Source organism: Hordeum vulgare, chromosome 6H (assembly GCF_904849725.1).
Source record: "Hordeum vulgare subsp. vulgare chromosome 6H, MorexV3_pseudomolecules_assembly, whole genome shotgun sequence".
Lineage (NCBI taxonomy): Eukaryota > Viridiplantae > Streptophyta > Magnoliopsida > Poales > Poaceae > Hordeum > Hordeum vulgare.
This window is the reverse complement of record NC_058523.1, coordinates 550,777,815-550,783,814: the sequence shown is the minus strand read 5'-3', so window position 1 is coordinate 550,783,814 and position 6,000 is coordinate 550,777,815.

Below are 6,000 nucleotides of genomic sequence, written 5' to 3'. Positions count from 1 at the left end.
CCAGCTGTGCCCAAATGCCATCCACCACATCCCGCTTGCACTGTGTCGCGCGAATGTCGGCGAACTCTTGCAACATCCACTCCTGAAATGCCTCCATCTGCTTGACTAAGCAGCGCGTCTGCGGATTCGGCTTGAGCGCCACCATTGTTATTCCCCAAATTAGCCCACCTCAGGTCCGGATTTACGCAGATCGAATCCTTAGGTGATCCGCTACCTTCACGTCAGATTTGCCGGGTGACTCAGGAAAAAACATTGTAGAAGACGAGGATCTACGGCTCTGATGCCATACTGTCACGACCGACGGTGGCTAGCTGGTCGGCAGCGAGTTCGAGCTTGGGATTTGGGATCTGGGTGAGATTTGAAATCGGTCGAGAGAAAGGTAGGAGGAGATGACAAGCAGAAGAGCGAGAGAGAACGACACACAGAGAAGCGAGGCGAATATTCTATTTCATAAATGCGATGCCGACCACCTCCCGGGTCCTCCGCTTATAACAACGCGGTCAAATTAAACTTACATGGATCTAGGCCCACACACGGTTCTACGGCCCATTCACTTCGAACTCTATCTCTCGCCAGCTTAAGTTACTGATACTAGCTCACTGTGCGTCGCCACACGATCGAGAGCCCAACCCCAGCTCCATAGTACTTAGACATAGGTGGTGGTAGATCAAGGGTAGACGAAGAGGGAGTCGTGGTGCCTCAGGCGATAGTAGCAGCCCAACGTTCGAAGTAGCGGGGCGACGACGATGACGGAGGGGTGGGTGGTGCAGCCATACCCTAGGACCGAAAAACTGATACCATATAAGATTGAATAGAACTATGCTTTACTATTTATTGACACCCGCATACATGGTATATATAGGATTATAAACCGACTAGTCCAATTACAAACCGACTAGGATTATGTAACTTGAGACCCAAGTAATAGTCTAACACATAGCAAGAGATCATCCGCACTAGCACGGAGGAGCTCTTGAAGATCGTGTTGTTCATCTCTGAAGTTTTTGACATTGCATTTTTTAAAATTTTCTAAAGGATAGCAACGTGGAGGTTTTGTCTGCCAAGCGATCGTCCCAACAGGTGGTTCATGAGTCGAGCGCTTCATGACGGACACTTCCTAGCTACGTGCATACGCATACGTAAACGTACGTGTCGTCGGATTTTGGAAAGATGATTACTTTAACCTTGTGCATGCGTTCACCAGTGCTTATGATGGCAACACTTAGGGTGTGTTTGGTTGGAGGGATAGGCTAGGGTGGTTGTGGGTATCCCCAACCAGGTGGCTGGGGATAGCCTTTTTTTGTTTGGTTGAAAGGGTAGGGTTATCCCTTTTTTGTTTGGTTGGGAGGATGGGATCCTGCTGCGTCGGCCTCCTCCCCCCGCGTCGGCCGCCACCCGCGCCGGCCGCCACCCGTGCCGGCCGCCTCCCCTCGCGCTGGCCGCCACCCGCGCCCCCCGCGCCGGCCTCCTCCCGCGCCGGCCGCCACCCGCGCCGGCCGCCTCCTCTCGCGCCGGCCGCGCCTTCCGTGCCGGCCGCACCTCCCGCGCCAGCCGCCTCCTCCCGCGCCGGCCACGCCTCCCGCGCCTGCCGCCCTCCCGCGTCGGCCGCCTCCCGCGCCCTGCCGCGTCGGCCGCCCCAGAGTGGTTGCCACCGCCCCGCCCGTTTTGGCGGTTAGCCACATCCCTTTTTTTTAAGAATATTCCCAGCATCTGGTTGACTCTATCCCTCCTTGCCTCAGATCCAAACGCATGGCAACCACAGAAAAAAGTGGTTATCCCTGTCCCTGGGAGGATATCCCTCCAACCAAACACACCCTTAGAGTCCTGACTGTTGTGCTCGTGGCGTCTAGTGAGAGCTGATATTAAGCTGCACCAACACGACGCTCTCAAAGCGGTGCGCACCTATGCCTCGTTTACAGCAAGACTCTGCTGGGCTAGCCAAGTAGGAATTTTGGTTTGTCACGTTATGTCATGCCAAAGTTTTGATAGTATATTTTCTTTATATATTCTGAATAAATATATATTAAAAACATAAATATATTTAAAAAAGTAAAACCATGAATTTCAAAAAGTTAACACAGTATAAAAAATGTGGTACAACTTAGAAAAATTTCGATAGCTTAAAACAAAAAAATCCGCGACAATGAAAAATATTCCTGCATTTCAGAAAGTTGTATGTTAAGTTTTAAAAAATATGTATACACTGTAAAATAACACTCCTTCCGTCCGAAAATAAGTGTCATTACTTTATTATTAAATTTGTATTAACTTAGTATTAAATATGTGACATTTATTTTAGGACAGAGGGAGTATGTTTGCATATAATATAAAAAAAGTTCAAAACATATATTAAAATAAAAATGTACATCGTGTATTAAAAAAATGTTCAATGTGTATAAAAATGTTTCACTTTGACATCATTTAAATGTATTTTTTTAAATAACTAAAACCATTAATTCTATAAATGTTAACATAGTATAAAAAGTCTTGGTGAAGTGAATGTTTTTTATAGCTTCAAATAATGAGTTCGTGACAATGAGACGTGTTAATGCATTTCAAAAACATTGTAGGTGAAAATTTTGTTATTGTGTCCATAATTTTTAAAATAAATGCTTGGGTAATATAAAAAAATTGGATGCCTTCAAAAATAAATAATATATTTTGAAATTGTTGTGCCATTTCAAAACAGTAGTTGTGGCATTTAAGTATTGTTTATAAAATGTAAAGAAATGTTCAAGTAGTTATAGAAAATGTTTATTATCAGTAAAACATGTTTAACATATATTTGAAAAATACATACCATATATTCAAAAGTGTGTTCATAATATGTATTAAAAGAAAATGTACATCTTGTATTGAAAAAAGTTCACTATGTATAAATAAATGTTTTACATGTACAATAAAATGTATATTGTGTCCTGAAGAGAGTAGAAATGTGCTGAAAAAGGAAAACCGATGAAAATCGACAAAGAAAAAACAAAAGGACAATATAAACTAAAAATAATACCAATGGAAAATAATAATAATAAATGCAACTAATGGAAAGCAGTGACACCTGAGAAGGAAACAAACACAAAAAATAAAAATCAAGAAAATAAATATGTAAAAACGAAGAAGGCAGAAACAAAGAAACAAAAAGAAAAAACAATGAAAACCAAAAAAGAAACAAAGAAAAAAGGAAAATATATATTGTTCTAGAGTACATTCACGAGTGTTACCAGTTAGGGGATGTTATAAAGAAAGGTAGTGTTGTTGCCGAACTTCTTAATGAAAAGTAACATGGGAGCATCTACAATCGGATCTTGCAAATCCAGCCTTCAAACACTCACATACGCGCTTAAATAATGCATTTTACACCTGAATACTTCCAATTAAAAACCTCAAATCAGTACAGAAGCATGCAACATATAAAACATGCGTACTAAATATAACATATCTACTCTTTGTTGGAGATGTCGACGATCTCCGTGTCATCCGTCGGATAAATGGCCGCCTGACGTAGCCCCGCCCCCTCTGGCTGCTCCATTGTGGCCTCCTCCGCCTCGATCTCCACCTCCAGCTCGTCGAAGAGGGCGTCGGCCTCCGTCTGCCTTTGTCAGATGAGCCGGCGGTTGGCCTCCACTTAAGCCTCACCCCGGATGAATCCAGAATGGACTGCTGCTCTCCCATCTCCTCCGATTAGGCGACGGTGAACTCCGCCCCGTCCTCCTCCGTGGCCTTCGGCTCCTCCTCCTCCTCCGCCGCCTCGGCGAGTCTGGAGGGAGACCCGCAGCGATGCGGGCGGCGCGACGAGCCTGGATCTCCACCTCGATTTGCAGGCGCCGCTCCGGAGTGAGCTGCGTGTAGGTGGTGATGAGCCGCCGGACCATCCTGACGGAGAGGGAAGTGCGAGATGAGCAGCAGCTTGGATGGCGGCAGAGAGAAGAAGGAGGCGGATGAGCTAGGGCTCGTGGGCGTTGGCCGGCTTAAATAGCCGGCCCCGACCTCGGGCGGGGAGCCGGAGCGGCGCGACACGACGTTCACACCGTGTCGATGGTCGAGGCGTCCGTCGGACCGTTGGGTTTTTCCGACAAGTCTGTATGGGGCCAAGCCGTCAGGCCGACGTGGTGGGCGTGTCCGGGCATGTCCAGACTACCCTATATTCACCCATATTTAGATTGGAAATGGGGTGCCGGTCAGCCTGTGCGTTGAAGACCGATTTGAAAAGCCCGTCTAGGTCATATTTTCAGATCGGAGAGTGGACGGTCTGATCGGATGTATGAGAAAGGTTTGAAAGATCCGGTTGTCTCCGTCTTGAGCGTGCACGCACGGAGCATCAGGCCAGGCTATTGATTGAGTTAGCTATCTGTACTGTTCGTCGAAGAACCAGTATTGAACGGCGCAGAGTGCGTGCGTTGGCATTCTTTCCTGGTCCAGCCGCGCTAAATAAGCGGTCGATCCGTCGTGAACAGGAGCAGGCCCGCCGGCGAGAGGATTGATGGACGGATGGTAGGCGCGCGTGGGCGTGGCGGCGTTGGGCGACCACCCACAGACAAGCAACGTTGCGGTCCACTGGTCTACCATGCGTACGCATGCATGCATGCATTGCATGGCACGGCGGCGCCTGCCACCCCGGCCCCGGCCCCGGCCAGTGAAGCAGCCTGGCTGACAACCTAGAGCAAGCAGGCTCAGCTCTGACGACGGAGCTCGTGCAGTGCCGATGGTACCACCGCTCAGAATTACGTCGACTCCACCGCAGGACCCAAACGGACATCCGGTTTTATCTGAATTTTGTCATAGAAAAACGGACAACAGAGTCGGACCGAGGCCGGACAAAGTCTTTTCATCCAACGCTGCTACCTTATTTCTTGAGAGGTTGGTCAGATCCGATGGAGAGGAAGACGACGAGGCTGCCTGCTCCAACGCGGGCGCTAACACCAGTAGCGCGAATGCGAGCACGAGCTCTAGCACGGCTCCCAGTAGCGGCGGTAAGCAGTAGTGCATGTATGTATACACCTAGGCTGGGCTGGCTAGCTTCTGCTAATCGTATCGATCACGACGGAGTCCCGGTGTCAACCTGCCAACGGAAGAAATCGATCGGAAGATTTATTTGATGGCTAGGGGCGTGTCGCTCCTGGGCTTTCTTATTGCTTTTTTTGATCTTTCTTGATCTGGTGTTTACATTGTGGGTTACATGGATATATAAAGGAGCTAGACATCCAAAAGCTAACCTACTCGGTTTTTACTTGGAAATACTACTCCGATACGTACACATATTCACGTCAAGTTTAATCGTAATATTCACCTCCTTAAACATGACGTCCTTGATGCGACATGGATCCCAAACACGATTGTTGTTTCTTATAAATATTATCATCGACATTGCCTTCGTCGTTCCTTGCAGTATTTCAGGGACCGCCTTTGGTGTCGTCAGCTCGTCAAATGCTTGACGCCAACTCTCCTCATTGGTCACGTCTTCGACATTCACCTCTTCTTCGATGCTTTCTAGACTATCATTCGGATCATCAAGGCACATCTTTTGAACTCGAGCGAGACCAAACCTCGGTCTAACTTTGACTTCCAAGCTCTTGGCGCTTGCTTCAACCCGTGAAGTGCCTTCTTGAACTTGTAAATTTTCCCTTCTTCGCCTTTCTTCTCGTAGCCGAGGGGTTCTTCCACGTACAATTCTTCTGTGAGATCACGGTTGAGGTAAGCGGGTTTAACATCCATATGATGAACCTTCCAATCCTCTTGTGCTGCCAAAGCTAGGAGCACTATCACCATCTCGAGTCGAGCAACCAGTGCAAACACCTCATCATAGTCAACTCCTTGACGTTGTACGCAGCCCTTTGCAACGAGTCTTGCCTTGTACTTCACAGTGGCACCCTCCGTGTCCTTCTTTAACTTGTAAACCCACTTCAAACCTATCGCCTTTTGGTTTGGAGGTCGGGTTATCAAAGACCACGTGCCATTGCTCTCAATCGCCTTCATCTCCTCATCCATGGCGTGCGTCCAGCTAGG